The sequence below is a fragment of the Plecotus auritus genome, assembly GCF_963455305.1.
Source record: "Plecotus auritus genome assembly, chromosome: 9".
NCBI lineage: Eukaryota > Metazoa > Chordata > Mammalia > Chiroptera > Vespertilionidae > Plecotus > Plecotus auritus.
Window position 1 is genome coordinate 73,786,760 of NC_137783.1, and position 17,020 is coordinate 73,803,779.

A 17,020-nucleotide genomic window follows, 5' to 3' on the forward strand; every position below is an offset into this window, starting at 1 on the left:
TGTGGGCTCGATCCCCAGTAAGGGGTGTGCAGGAGGCAGCTGATCAATGATCTCTCTCATCATTGATGTTTCTATCTCCCCCTCCCTATCCTTTCTTCTCTCTGAAATCAATAAAAACATATTAAAAAAAACATAAAAATATAACACACCATATGATTATATCAATAGATGCAGAAAAGCATTTGAGAAAATCCAGCACCCATTTATGATAACTCTCAGCAAAGTGGGTATAGAGGGAACATGCCTTAACATAATAAAAGCCATACATGACAAACCCACAGCCAACATCATACTAAATGGGCAAAAACTACAAGCATTTCCCTTAAGATTGGGAACATAGTCACCAGTAATATACATCTGAGAAGGAGTTAATATCTAAAATTTAAAAGAAACTTATAAAACTCAACACCAAAAAAAAACCCCACAAAAAAACCCAATTAAAAAATGGGCACCTGAATAGACACCACTCTTATTCAACATAGTATTGGAAATCCTGGCCATAGCAATCAGGCAAGAAGAAGAAATAAAAGCCATCAAAATTGAAAAGAAGAAGTAAAACTGTCATTATTTGAAGACATGATTATGTAGTAGTGAACCTTAAAGATTCCACCAAAAAAAAACCAAAAACTACTAGGACTAATTAATGAATTTAGTCAAGTTGCAGAAAACAAAATAAATATCCAGAAATCAGTTGCATTTTTATGCACCAATAATGCACTATCAAAAAGGGAAACTAAGAAAACAATCCCATTCACAGTTGCTTTAAAAACAATAAAATATCTAGGAATAAATTTAACCAAAGATGTAAAAGACCTGTGCTCAGAAAATTATAAGACACTGTAAAAAAATTGAAGAAGATACAAGTAAGTGGAAGCATATACAGTGTTCATGGATAGGAAGAATTAACATCATAAAAATGTCCAAACTAGCCAAAGCAAATTATAGATTCAATGCAATTCCTATCAAGATAGTATTTCACAGAACGAGAACAAACAAACATTCCAAAAATTTATATGGAACCACAAAAGACCCAGAATAGCAACACTAATCTTGAGAAAGAAGAACAAAGTTGGAGGAATTATGCTGCCTGACATCACACTATACTATGAAGCCATAGTAATCAAAATAGCATGGTACTGGCATAAAAATAGACATATAGGTCAATGGAGCAGAATAGGGAACCCAGAAAGAAACCCACGCCTTTATAGTTTATTAATATTTGGCAAAGGAAGAAAAAACATACAATGGGGTAAAGCTAGTCTATTCAGTAAATGGTGTTGGGAATATTGGACAGATATATGCAAAAAAAATGAAACTAGACCACTTTTTTACACCATATACAAGAATAAACTCAAAAGAGATTAAAGATTTAAATGTTAGAATAAAAACCATAAAAATCCTAGATGAAAACATTGGCATTAAAATCTGCCATTTTTCATAGCAATATTTTTTTCTTTTCTTTCTTTTTTTTTAAATTGATTTCAGAGAGGAAGGGAGAGGGAGAGATAGAAGCATCAATGATGAGAAAGAATCATTGATCGGCTGTCTCCTGCATGCCCCCTACTGGGGATTGAGCCCACAACCCGGGCATGTGCCCTTGACCACAATAAAACCCGGGGACCCTTTAGTCCACAGGTCAACACTTTATCCACTGAGCCAAACCAGCTAGGGCAATACCAATTACCTTTAAAGAGTGGCAAGTACACTGAGAGCTGACTTTTTTTTTTTGGATGGGGGCTGGGGAGGGCAGGAGAATAATGTCAATAGGTTAAAACAAAATACCTGTTAACTTAGAATTATATAACCAGAAAAAGTCTTTCAAGATTTGGGACAAAATAAAGACATGTCAGACCAAAAAGACAGATGTTTGCAACTCTCCAATATACCGGTAACATATTTCAGACAAAAGGAATGTGACCCAAATAGAAGTACTGAGATGCAAGAAAGAATGAAGAACAAGTAAGCAGGCTAATAAAATAATGCCATATGTGGTTAAAAATAAGCAAGATAGAATTAAAATACACAATAACAACAGCCTAAGAATTTCAGGGGAGGGTGACTACTTGGAGTCAAAGTGTTCTAGACCTTTGTAGTGCCCAGGAAGGGTAAAGTGTTGATTGTCTTTAGACTTTGGTAAGTTAGCTATGCATGATGTCATTCTAAGCAGATGATGGTGCCTGCCCACATTCCGTTGGCACTTACCATGGCTACACATGTTTTCCTACAGCAAGTACCTGAGACTCTGCCTGAGGGATTTCTCTGGTTGCAGGAGTATATTAAGCCTCCATGTAGGGCAGGCCAGTAAAGCTAGGGAGTTAATGCAGCTAGTGAAAGATCAGTTCTGAATAAATATACCAGCTTCCTTGCTTCTGGGATGGGAATGCTGAAACATGTTCTCCATACTCTCCCAGAGGTCCCAGCTGCCCATAGCAGTAACTGGTTCACCAATGTAGCCTGCATTGGCTTTTTTTCTTTCTGTCTCACTTTCTCATTCACTCATTTAGTGCTTCATGGGATCCAAAGTAAAATACCTACACAGCAATTTAGGCACCACAAAAATAATATAATCAAATTGCTTTAACTTTCGAATTAGTAGAGGAGAGGAAACGGAGTGACCAAAAACATATCAATTCAGAAGAAGGCAAAAACTGAGAGAAAAAGAAACACAGACCTGTCAGAGCAAATACAAAGTATAAATTAAGAAGGTCATTTATGGACAGTTAAAAACAGACAAAAACATCAGTAAAAATATGTAACAGCAGGATTGTTTAAAATAAAGTGTAGTTAACACACAATATTATATTAGTTCAAGTGTACAACATTTATATTTCTTATGATGTGATCACCACAATAAGTCTAGTAACCACCTGTCACCATGCATAGTTATTATGATAAAACTAGAGGCCCGATGCACGAAATTTGTGCAAGGGTAGGCCTTCCTTCCCCTGGCTGCTGGCACCGGCTTCCCTCTGGCACCCAGGACCTGGGCTTCCCTCACAGCCCCAGCTTCATCCAGACATCCAGTCTAATTAGCATATTATGCTTTTATTGTTATAGATAGACTATTTTTCCTGTGCTTTGAACAGTAGCTTTAATCAACTTGACTTAATGGACATACATAAAATATTGCATCCAACACCTATACATTCATTTCAAGAATACTGAGGCCATTAATAATTACTATACTGCTCATAAAGCAGGCCTCAACATATTTCAAAGGAGTAAAGTTACATAAAGTATATTCTCTGACCAATGCATTTAAGTTAAAAGTAAAAATTAAAAGATAACTAGAACAACTTTATTTGTTTGGAACTTAAGGAATGTACTCATAAATAACCCATGGGTCAAAGAAGAAATCATATTGAAAATTATAAAACCTTTTGAACTGAGTGATAATAAAAAATACTACATATCAAAATGTGAAGTTAAGGCAGTATTTAAAGGGAACTCTATTTCTCAAATGTGTATACTACTAAAAAAGAAAGGCTGAAAGTTTATGAGCTTATGAAGTTACAAAAGAACAGCAAAAAGACATACATAGAAAGAAAAAATAATACAGAACAGAAATTAATGAAATCAAAAGCTAAGATACAATAGGGAGGATCAGCAAGGCCCAAAAGTTGGCTCCCCGAAAAGACTAATAAAATTCACAAGTTTTTGTTTAGAATGATCACGGAAGAAGAGAGCAGGCACATATACCCAATCTTAGGACTTGAAAAGGGAACCTCGTGGCAGATGCTGCAGGTAATTACAAGATAATAAGATACTGTGAATAACTTTATGCCAATGTATTGAAATTTTAGATTTACAAGGTCCTAAGTAAATATATAACACTTACAAAACCCGAAGAGACCATCAAAGAATTTAAACTGAAAATTATTCCAACATAAAACCTTCAGGGCAGATGGTATAACCATATATATATATATATATATATATATATATATATATATATATATATATATATATATACAGCCTAGCATAGAAAAGCTTTTATTTAGAATCCATAACTTTGTTTAGATTAACCTGTAAACCCCTTCAGGTCACCCTAACCACATCCTGCAATTTGCTCAGAGTTTAACAGAAGGGCTGAGACTTAAACTTTCCTCCCTGACAAATGCCCTCCCTGACATTGACGAATGCCAGAACTGTTTTTGGTTGTGTGTGTGTGTGTGTGTGTGTGTGTGTGTGTGTGTGTGTGTGTTTCAGGGAGAAGCCAGGAGGATTTGCAGAACCGGGGGTGAGGGTCGGCGGGGTTGGAGGGGGGGGGGGCGCCTAATCTGGCTCAAACCAGTCGTAGCTGCCCACAGCGACCTGCAGGAGTCTACACTGACCTCTGCATAAACTTTTCTCATCACACCCTCATTACAATACCCAAGTCTCCTCCCGGGCAGAGATTTCCCACCATTTCTGAACAGGTGATGTCTGCACAGGCGTGTTTCTAACTGTGCATGTGATGACGATGTTCTCTTGGATGCTTAGGCATAGTTTCCTTGGCTAGCAACTGCTGAGTAACTGGACTGGCTCAATTACTCAGCTTTCAATAAAATTTTACAATAGCTTCATAAATGAGTTCCGCCATATATTCAAGGAACCAGTAATTCTAATCTTACACAAAATCTTTCAGAGAATAGAAAAAGAGAAAACACCTTTCAACTAATTTTAAAAGTTTAGCAAAATCCTAATTTCAAGTTTATTTATGAGAAAGAAAAACTGTAAGTTGAAATCACTCATGAACACAAGTACTAACTTCCTAAATAAATTATTGTCTAGTCAATAAACTAGCAAACATTTCCATGGCGTCTACTTTGTCCTAGGCACTGGTTTAAGCATTTTGGACATATTCCTAAAGCTTATAGCAGTTCTGTGAGTTAAGTACTATTGCTACCCCTGTTTCAACATACCAGGAGGCTGAGGCACAGAGAGGTTAAGTAACTTGCCCAGGTCACACTGCTAGATGGTGGGACAGCCAGGTTTCATAGATCTGACTCAAGCAGTCCAACTCAAAAGCCTATTCTTTTAGTAGTTACACTATGACCACAGTGGGCTTATCCCAGGAATACAAGAAGACTTAACATTTAAAAATCATCAATTAATATAAATCATCACATTTACATATTAAAAAAGAAATACCTTCTAATCCAATCAATAGATATGTAGAGGAAAAAACTCAAGTTCAACATCCATTCATAATAAAAACAGCTCTTGGCAAACTGAGAATAGGATGGACCTTCCTTAATGTGATAAGGATTATCTACAAAAACTTTAACAAACATCATACCTTATAATGACTCATTGTAAAGCTTTCCCTTAGATTTGAGGACAGAGACAAGAATGCTAATGATTACCAGTTTTATTCAATATTCTGCTATAGTCTGGGACAACACAGTAGAAAGGGAAAATAAAAAATATAAGAATTGGAAAGAAAAAAGATAAAACTATTACGATAAACAGACAACAATGAGGGTATGTATGGGAAATAAAAAATAATCTATAAATTTACTAGAATTAATATTAGTTTAGCAAAGTTTGTGGATATAAAATCAGTATAAAAATTAAATTCTATTCTAACAGGCAACAGTTATAAAATGAAATTTAAAACAGACTTCATGCAGAATGGCATTAGAAAATATGAAATATCTACGAATAAATCCAACAAAATATGTACAAGACATTGATGGAGAAAATTGTAAAATTTTATTGAAAGACGTTAAAGAAGCTCTAAATAAATGGAGAAATATACCACTTCATGGATTAGAGTACTCAAGATTGTAAAGATGTCATATCTCTCCAAATTGATTTATAGACTCAGTAAAGTCCCAATTAAAATCCCAATAGGTTTTTGTTAGAACTTGACAAGCTGGCTCTAAAATTTATATGACAGTGCCAAGGGCCAAGAATAGCTACTCTTGAAGAAGAAAAATAAGGTAGGAGGACTCGCTCTATCAGAAATAACACTTATTATAAAGCTAAAGTAATTAAGACTGTGTGGTATTGGCCCAAGGACTGACAAATAGACTAATGGAACAGTAGAGAGCCCATAAACAGACCCACACCTTTATGAGCATTTGATATCAGAGGTGATATTACAGCTTGGCGGGGAAAAATACCTTTCAGTGAGTAGTGCTGCAATAATTGAGTATCCATAGGGAAGAAAATAGAATTAGAACTTCTCTTCACACTATACACAAAAATCAATTCAGGAAGATTTAAAAACTGTATATGAAGAGCAAAACTCTTAGGATTTAGAGGGTAATGTAGAAGACTATCTTTGTGACCTTGGGTATAGAAAAAGATTTCTTAAACCAGACACAAAACCCAATCATGTAAATAAATGCTTTGTAAATTTGAGTATATTACAGATAAGAATGTCCAACCAAGGACACATTCAGAGAGCCAAGAGATAAGCCAGCTTGGGAAAAGATACTAAAACACATAAAACTGACAACGGACAAGGATCCAGACTCTATAAAGAAATTCTGTGAATCAAAGTGAAAATAAAGAACAACACAGAAGACCCGAACAGACCCTTTATCTGAAAGGAAATCCAAATGGCAAACAAACCTACGGAAAGGTGTTTAATTTCATTAGTGAAATGCAAATTGTTTCACAGCCATGAAATGGACAAAAAATCACATCTGAGCAGCACCACGCCTGGATCACAGCTCTTCTCACTCATTTCTGGTGGGCGTGTGAATCCGTGCCCCATTCAGGAGAACTGCCTTGACTCGCGAGTGGAGTCTGTGCACACCCTGCGCCCAGGGCATACCTAGACACAATCGGTACCCACGCATGAATGTTCTTAGCATCACTGATTGAAACAGCCCCCACCTGGAAGCAATATAAACGTCCAGTAGAATAAATAAATAAATTGACGTATACAGCGATGGAAATGAGCCAATTATCACTATAGATATTAAAATACATGATTCTCCAAATGATGTGGAGTGAAAGAAGCAAGTCATAAAGAAAACCTACATTTTTATTCCGTCATATAAAGTTCAACACAGGCAAAAGTAAACAATATTATTTAGTGAAGCATAAGTGAAGGGTAAACTGTCACGCGAAACAATGAAAGGGTTGCTTAGACATCAGGACAATGGTTGCTTCCGGGTGTTAAAGGGGTGTGCTCCCCGGGAGAATGGTGCTGCTGGGATCTTCTGGGTCCTGAGTCTCAGCTTGGGGGTGGTCACCTGGTGTTCACTTTACATTACTCTTCACACACTTTGTAAATGTCTTATGCACACGCCTTCACACTCAGAACAAGCACCTGCCTGTGTCGATGGGTCCCTTTTGCAAAAAGCACAGATGTGACATCCAGGGTAGGCACCTGATCACAGAGGTCTTCCCAGGTCTCCTCTGTGAGCAGGCTCGGCACCGCTCTTTTTACTCAACTTTATCCAATGGGGTAGTAGGGGCTTAATCACAAGGAACAACAACAGCCTGTAATTATTGGAATCGAGAGTTAGAGGATAACCGAGCAGCTCAACAGAAAGGTGCAAGGATGGCGGGGAGCACTCAGAAACTGCCACTCAAGTTTCCCTGATCCGAGCTCCTCTTTCCAGTCTTGGGAGAGGCTTTCTGTGCACCAGGCAACCAGGCCTGCTTAGGTCAGGGGCCCGGCAGGCTCGTGGGACACTCCGACATGAAGCAGACTCCAGCAGGCAGCGGCTCCTCTGACTCTCCGCGGCTTCTGCTTACCTCCGATAAGGAAGTGTGCGCCCAGCCGTCACAGGGAGGAAGGGCGCCCACGTACACCCCAGCCATCACGGGGAGGAAGGGCGCCCACGTACACCCCAGCCATCAAGGGGAGAAAGGGCGCCCAGGTACACCTGGCGATGGAGCCGCTTGGTCCTCTCCCTGGGGCGTGGGGCGGGGCTCGCTCACGCAGCACAGCAGCTCCCCACCTGGCCTCTTCCCAGTTCTGGACTCAAACCAGGCCTGAGGCAGCTGTGAGCCCAGGTCAGAACCCAAGGCCAAGCCAAACTAAGCAGCCCTGCAGCCTGAGGAACCAGCAACTGGTTCCATGTGCTCAGTAATTAATAAAAAAAATAAACAAAAATTACAAGCCAAATGATCGCACGGGGGCCTGCTTTAGATTTTAATGAATGCCTATGGCGAGTCCGGGGGACTTAAGCTGAGCCTTGATTGCAGGGAGGCGGAGAGCCTTTTCTTGGAGTCCACACCCCTTGGCTTCCTCCTTTTGTTAGAGTCCTGCGGGCTGGGGAGAAGAAAGGAGGCTGGGCCACCAGGAGAGGGCGCTGTGCGCACACAGCTGTGCTCCACGTGGCTCCCTCCAGCAGGGCACAGCCTCACTGAACGCTGGGTAGAACCCTCGGCCACACAGGTTCTGCTTCAGCCAGAAACTCTAGTTACCTGGTTATCTACACTCACGCGTCTCCCGGTTTTAAACTGGCCCTGAATCCACTGCCCAGGCCTAGGGAGGGGAGGATGCTAAGGAGGGGAAGGAAAGGCAGGCCATAAGGTGGCGAACTGCTCGGCTAAAGAAGAGTGATGGGGAAAAAGAGATAGTGGGGGTGGGGGTGGCTAAGGGCTACTTGGGAAAAAAGGGCCAATTCCATACTCCCGCCAAGAGGTGAGCAGCCCAGCCCACCCCATCGCAGGTTTGCGAACTGCAGGGACATGGCCTCAGGGCCTCTGGTGAGCCAGGGACCGGGGCTTAGGGGTGGCAGGTGGCCAGCCTGCTGGAGATCAGCGTGTGCCCAGCAGATGTAACAGCAAAACCCGTGTGCCCAGCAGATGTAACAGTGGGAATGAATATCAGCTTGGAGCCTCGCACACCACAGGGCAAGGCTGAGAGCTGAAGCGGCCCCTGTGCTATTTGGATGCTTTGCTTTGGCTCCCTCCCTGCTTGGTGGGAGGTTCCTTTGTCTCATGCTTACTAACACTTAGGACCTGATCCAGGGTCCACTGATGTTTTCCTTGCCTCCTACTAGTTACTGTGGTGCTATCTTACAGATATTTGGGGTATTTGTGGCTCATAATGCTGTACAAATATAAGAATGATGTATTTCACTCTTTTCTTCATCTGCTTGTTATACATCTAAAAGTATATAGTGTTATGTTCTGAGTAAAAGCTGTCTGGACTAAGACTGGATCTTTTAATTCTGTTCCTCTTTTATTGTTTTGTGTAGCTGTTGAAAAAGCATGAGGTCAGGCAAGGAAAAGAGGCTGCGTGTGAAATTGGAAAAGTTGAGGATAGCTGTAGCAGCCTCCCAGGACTCAGCTTCCGGGAAGGAAACCAGCCTCAGGAGAGGCGGAAAGCATATGCACTGTCTGCCTGGTGGAGAAGCATTCATTCAATCCCGTTTTCTTTTCTCCCTCCGTTTCCACTCTCTTTCTCCCCACCTAAGTTACTTAGTGTAGATTCTTTCTTTTTTTAAAATATATTTTTATTGATTTCAGAGGGGGAGAGAGAGAGAGAGAGAGAGAAACATCAATGATGAGAGAGTAGATTCTTTATGTATAGATTTGTAAAATTCATAGTGTTGGTTTGCATGCATATGTTTTTATTTACATCATTTTCACTTTGCTTTTAAGGCCCATTCACGCTGCTATGAGTATGTGTGGTCCACTACTTGCCACTGCACATTCTCCATGACGGGTATGTGTCCCCCTCATTTACTTATCTACTCTCCCATGAAGGACACACAGATTGCCTCTAACTCCCCCAACACAATGTTTCTGTAGCTATCCACATCTCCTCTGTGTAGACCTGTGTGAGAAGTTCTACGGGGTGTATTCCCAGGAGTAGAATTGCCGAGTCATAAGCTATCCATGTGTTTAATTTTAGTTAGAACCCCACATTGTCCCCAGCAAGGCTGCATCAGTCTACATCCCACATGGATGTAGTTCCTATATCACCACACACACATACACATGTCCAACCCTTTCCACAATTCTTGCAACTTTTCGCCAGTCTAATGAAAATAAGTGAAGTTGTAGCCTTTTTAAGTTTTGCCTGTCTCAGGTCAGTTTGAGAACATGTAAACATGGGCATTAATGAGGCAGGCTAGGTGATGTACCAAACCCCAAATGTCAGGGGCTTTACAAAACAAATGCTTATTTTCCAGTTGCATGCCTGAGGCAAGGGGGCTGAGCATTGTAGGTTAGCTGTGTGCCAAAGAGAAGACATGGAATTGGTGAAGAGTGAGACCATCTCTGCGCAGAATGTTTGCTAACTTTGGAGTTTCCTCTTCTGTTGGTTTTATCTACTGCAAACATTTCTCCTGCTCTGTCTGACTCAAGCAGGCATCTCACTTTTACGTGATCTAGTTAATCAGTGTTTAGCCTACAGTTTTTGTTTTTAGAATGACATTTGTTATTTGTTTACCATCTTAACCTCGGGATTCCTCTGGAATGAAACCATCACTACCTCCATTGTCAGTTTCCCCATCAGTCTCCAATTGGAAGGGGCGTCACTTGCTAAGGCCCAGGGAAGAGGAAGATCCCCAAAGGGAAAGTCCCACCGGAAACTAATTTCTCAGCCTCCAAGTCTCCAGCATCCAGCTTCCCCTAATCCTGTGGAACCTAGTCTGGAAGAACTCGGTTCCCCAAATCTCCTATGCAAATGGATCAAACTGTCCAGGAAGCTCTTCGAACTGCCCGTCGTGGTCGGCGAGAGGCAGATCACGAAGCGTGTGCCTATTAAAAGTTGCAACATTAAAGGTGTTGTTAGAACTTTGTCAGATGCAGGAACTTTTGATCTCCCTCCCATGTTGCTTCTTTTTTAAAAAAAATATTTTTAATTGATTTCAGAGAGGAAGGAAGAAGGAGAGATAGAAACATCAATGATGAGAGAGAATCATTGATTGGCTGCTTCATGCACATCCCCCACTGGGGATCAAGCGTGCAACCCGGGCATGTGCCCTGACCACGAATCAAATCATGACTTTCTGGTTCACAGGTCCATGTTCAACTATCGAGCCACAGCAGCCAGGCTGCCATGTTGCTTCTTAACTTGGATCTCTTGCTCATACTGTTAGCCCTCTCTCTCTACCTGGCTAAACCCTTTTATCCTCAAGACTCAACCTTAGCATTACTTCCAAGAAGCCCTCTCTGACCTCCCTCTACCCCAACTGAAGTCTAGGTTAACACACCTCTGTGGTCCCCAGTGTCCTGCACATCTCTCATCCCTCCATTGCACTTGGCCCTCTTGCCCCAGCTTCCTGGGCTCTGGGGAGGTTTTCACTACAGCAGCCAGACCCAGAGAAATTCCCCTCTCACTCGGCCTGTCTGTCATCCAGGCTACTTAATGGCGGCGAGTCTCCAGTGTGGCCCTGGAGCAGGCAGATCTGGGCTAGCTTTCTTGGGCCTGAGCTTCCCTGTGGAGGGTAGGGGGCCGTGGCTGAATGGGGGCAGTGGAAACCAGGGTGCCCTGTACTGGCAGTGGCCTTCCTTTTCCTGACTCCCCTGTTCAGATTCCAGGTTGAACCGGAGGGAAGGCCTCAGGCAAAGGAGCAGGAGGTAGACAAGCCTGGTTGAGAGAAGAGGCCTTCCCACGCTGGCGCTGCAGATTGCCAAAACCAAGGCTCTGCTTCCCTCTTGTGTCCAGAGAGTGAAGGATTAGGGAAACATAATCCAAACTGGTCTCCACTAGTCTGGAGGGAGCTCCATGGACTGCATCCCTCCTCCTGAAGGGCAGGCATGCACACGTGCGTGCACACACACACACACACACATGCACACACCAAGATGCCTGCCTTGTCCTCTGGGATGTGCCACCCATCCCACTCATGCCCAGTGTTTTCCCAGGTCTGAGTGCCTGGAGTCTCTTTTGGAAAGCAGAGGGGATGGCGGGAACATTGCCGAGGGCTTCCCCATGGGAGGCCCACAGGCAGAATGCAAACAGGCAAGGAGCAGCCCCCTCTGCCTGCAGATTCTGCTCCAAGGGCCTCTCCAGGCCAGTGTTGGGGAGCACGGCTACAGGGAGGGCGGCTGCCGGGCTTGGCCCCTGCCCAGCCCCTGCTCGCACACTGTCCCTAGTGCAGGTCCCGGTCTCGCCTGCCCATCTCAGCACCTGCCAGAACCTCCGTCTATGTCCTCTGCCCTACTCTCCATAGTATCACCCTGTTTATTTCCTTCTTTTATTAAAAAAAATTTTTTTTAAATCCTCACCCAAGGATATGTTTTTATTTATTTATTTATTTATTTTTATTTTTTTTTTTTTTTAGAGAGAGAGAGGAAGGGAGAGAGGGAGGGAAACATGGATGAGAGAGAGAAACATCGATCAGTTGCCTCCCGTGTGTGCCCCAGCCAGGGATGGACCCCACAACCTAGGTATGTGCCCTGGCTGGAATCGACTGCAGCCTTTGGTGTAGGGGACGATGCTCTAACCAGCTGGGCCACCCGGCCTGCCCTTATTTCCTCCTTAAGACGCCTCAGGCTCCCACAGTGTCCCTAGCTTGTCTACTCTTGCCTGCTTCCCCTGCTCCTCTCAAGTGGAAGGAAGGCAGAGCCTTGGTGGATTCCTCAGCTTCACCCCCAGATTACAGAAGAGGCCTGACACCGTGTGGTCACTCGGTACATGTTTCATGATAAAGTTCCCCCAAAGTGCTTGGTGTCCTCCAGGGCCCCCATCTGGGCCGCGCCGGTCCTCCACCTGGTGTGCACTCACCAGCTCAGCCCACCTTCCCACCTCACTGTCTGCCTGGAGCCCCGCACTTACTGTTGGTTTAAGGGCACTTGAAACGTGGCCTCTTTGTGAGCCCTCCCCAGTCTCCCCACATTAGGCAATCCCTTCTGCCTGCCCTCACCTCCCAGAACACTGCTGTCACCACTGCCTATGGGCCCAGCAAGGGCAGGGATTGAGTCACATGATTCTCACTTTCCCAGTGCCTGGCAGGTGCTAAGTAAATATTTACTGATGAACTTGGATTACCCCGAGAGAGGCTCTCTGTGCCCAAAGCCCGGAGCTGCCTTCTATCTGCCTCCCACCCCCCTCTCAAAGGGAGCCCACCCTCCAGGCAAAGGAAGCATTTCTCCATTCACCCAGGTTTGCCCATGGTTGTTTTTTTTTGTTTTTTTGTTTTTTTTTTTGGCAATTCCCCCAGGGGCAGGCCTCTCCAGTCACCCCCTCCTTTTTAACACATCTTGGCTGCCACTTCCTCCTGGAACCTTCCCCTGTGATCCCCATCACCGTTCCTCTCCCAGCACATCCTGCCTGGTAGTGGCATCCCGGGCCTGCTCAGTGGGTGCTTAAAAAGTGTGTTGCTTATTACTTCAGCACGTTGTAAACCCTTTGTAGACGCTAGCCACGTCTTGCAAGCATTGGTGTCTCTCTCCCAAACACAATGCCTACCTGTAGTCGACCCACAAAGTTATGTGGTAACTTGAATATCATGTAGAGGAGCCAATAGCTCCCTGGTGTGAATGCCTGTGTGACTATAACAGGACCCCTGAAGAACCTACTCCAGGCTGCACACCCACACTGCACACGGTACAATGGAGCACTGGGCAGCCCAGCCCTGGGGGAGCACCTGCCCTGGGTACCCTCCCTCTTGGCCCACCCACCTGCTTCTTTGCCTTATATTTTTCCCAGCCTGTTCCAGCTTCCTGGCCACACCCTCCGGAGCCCTCCTTGGATGGGTGTTGACACACTGGATCTACCTACTGCAGGCAGTTCCTGGTAGCTAACCCCTGATCTGATCCCAGCCTCCAGAGTCAACCTCACCTGTCACTGAATTGGTGGGACTGCAGACAGGGCTTGCCCACCCACTACTACCATCACGCACACACACGTGTGCACATGCTCACATATATACACAAGAATATACACAGATGCACACATGGGGTAGAATGTGATCAAGGGCAACTGTGTTTAGCGTGAGGGCCAGAAAGGTTCTGACAGTCCAATGCCCACTTTGCTCAGGCACTTAATAAATATTTGTTGAATGAATAAATTACTTGCTTTCCCATGTCCCATCATCGTCACTGCTTGGGCACTCTCTGCCCACTTGGCACGCTGGCCCTTTTATCACGCCAAGTGACCAGGGTGTTAGCAGTGCCCTCAGGAACAGGGGCCCAGCTTTTGTACCCAAGTGTCCTCAGTTTTCTTTTCTTTTCTTTTCTTTGAATCCTCACTCAAGGACATGATTTTTTTTAATTTAGAGAGTAAGGGGGGTGAGGGGTGATGTGAAGAGAGAGAGAAACATCTATCAGTTGCCTCCCATACATGCCCTGACAGGGGATCAAACCAACAACCTAGGTATGTGCCCTGACTGGGAACTGAACCCACAACCTTTTGGCGTAAGGTATGATGCTCCAACCAACTGAAGCGCCCAGCCAGGGCTTCAGTTTTTCTTGAAGTTCAGCAAACACAGCCTGTTATTTCCCCTATGGATCTCGGCACATGCTACTGGCAATTCCTGCCCTTCACCCCACCTGCCCCATTCCTCCGCCAGACTTAGTCTTGGTCCCCCTTAGAGCTCAATAATCTGCTGCTCCTTCCACCAGAAAGTCTTTCCCAAGCTCTCCATCCATCCCAAACTGGGCTAGGAAGGCTGTATGGGACAAAAAAAAAAAAAAAAAAAGGAAAATGACTTCTCCACCTCTGTTTAGAATTGCTTGTCACATACATACAAGGTCAGCCCAGACTTATACACACAGCATTGCACATGTAGTTATTTACCAGTGCATTCACCAAACCCTGGGGAGAGGTGTTATTATTTCCATTTCAGAGTGGGGCCCTGAGGCTCTGAGATATTAATGGCCCCCCTAAAGTCACAGGAGCAGCTAGGCCAGAGAGCCGAGGATCAGCAGGGGTGAAGGCTGAGGGATGCTGGACAGCTCCAAACTGCCTAACATAGGGGATGATGGGGTTCCACTCCCTTCCCTCCATGCAGCCCTGAGGAGCCCGCAAAACTAGGGGTGGCACAGCTCTATATCTCTGGTCCAACTCTCTTCCCCAACCCTGAGCCATTCGTGGAATCCTATATAATAAAAGCCTAGTATGCTAAGTGTCTGGTCAGCCTTTCAACCAATCAAAGCTAATGATATACTATGATGTTCACTGACCACCAGGGGGCAGAAGATCTGACTGGTAGGTTAGCTTGCTGCTGTGGCCAACCAACTGGGACTAAGTGAGATAGGCTGGGCTGCCCTGGAGCCCTCCCACAGTCCCTCCCCAGCTGGCCAACCTCCTGTGTCCTTCCCCGGCCCTAATCGTGCCCTGGTGGGTTCCCTCTGCCTGGCCTGCACCCTCTCGCAATCTGGGCTGAGGGACCACCCCCGCAAGTGCACGAATTTCATGCACCGGGCCTCTACTATATTATAAACCCCTCTGTTTGACGTAAACTTCCCTATTAACCTGGCAGTCTTCTACACTAATAAAAGAGAAAGATGCAAATTGACCTTACCTTTGTGACACCCACCAGCCAATCATGAGTGAGTATGCAAATTAACCCAACAAAGTTGGTAGGTTAATTTGCATACACAGGCACTGCCCCAGCCACTCCAGGCCTCTGGGAAGCGTGGGAAGGCGGAAAGGCAGCTCTGGGCCAGAGCAAAGGCAGTACCGGCAGCCAGGGGAAGGAAGGCCCATTCTTGCACAAATCTTCATGCATCGGGCCTCTAGTGTATAATAAGACTCTAAAAGCCTTTGCTGGTAAGGGTTCTAAATAAAACCAACTAAATACAGAGGAAATCAAATGAGGCGGCACAATGACAGTGGGAGTCATGCCCTGCGCCCTCTGCTCCTTCTGAGTCTGACGTCTCAGTCCCTCCTCTGGGCTGCGAGGAAAAATGTTTGTCCAACCACCTCCCACAGGAAATTTCTCCCCCAGGGGCAGTGCTGAGACCCCACTGTCCCCAGTCCTGTAGAAGCTGGCCTCAAAGCCCAGGTGGCCCCTGGGTCCGAGCAAGGTTCTGAGTAGCCCCAGGGCAAGGCAGCAGCCTAGAGGCACAGGGAGGAATTGAGGCCTCCCCCAGGGCCACTCTTTCCAGTGTCACACTTGAGCCCCTGCAGACAGCCCCCTAACCATGTCTCCTGCTCAGCCCCTTGTCTCTGGAAGAGGGAAGAGTGGCTTGGTCATGCTCATCATGTGAGATGTGTACATCACTCCTGGCCATTCTTTGCCTTTCACACAGGCTTCCAGAATAGCAGGCCACTGGTTTTATGGATGAAGAAACTGAGTCTCAGAGAGAGACACACCATGAAGCCAGTTGTTGACAAAGTGAAGCCTAGGACCTGCCTACCCTGTGGTCAGTACGCATTCCAGCTGCAGGCCCCTCTGACAAGGTGCTCCTGGTGTTAGCCCCTCTCTTTCTGCTAGGCCCACCCTGAGCACAACCCAGGTAAGTGCAGGGAGACAGAGGGAGTCTGCCTGGAATCAGCCAAACCAAACTACAGAGCAGCTTGGTAACCTTTGCTGGCACCTCCAGTTTCTCCATTTCTTCTTACCCCCACCCTGGCCATTCCACTCCACCTCCTCGCTGCCTCACATTCTCTTCTCACCTATACCTGATCTCAGCATGTGGGGCTCCTTCCTACTGAACTATGAAGAAGGACTAGCACTTAAGGCTTCCTCCTTTGACTTCTGTAGTTTAAAAAGTCCTAGTCTTAAGCAAAGGGAATAGAATGTAATGTACAACTGCAGCCATCTTATCTAACTAGGAAGAGGGCTGTTTGGGGAGTGCAAGTGTCGGTGTGGACCTTCCTGGTGCCCTGACATCACACAAGGTAAGTAAATTCTGTTCCGCCTGCGGGCAAGGGTAGTCTCAAGTCTATCCCCCACCTGGTGTGATCCCAGAAAGATTCCACAAGTGTGGAGCCACCTGGAGGTTGTAATCAGAACAACAGGGGCACTAGCCAATCAGAATGGACGCCTGCCATGACCCACCAGTTGGCTGCCGGCCTGGTTTACATCACATGGGCTCACACTGAGGCATTCTGGGTAGACTTTTGTGACAGTTTCCTTCTGGCTCCCAGGCTATCTCTGGCCATCTATTTCTGGTGCCTCTTTTGGTCCTCATAGATCTCATATCTCACTTTTCCTACTTC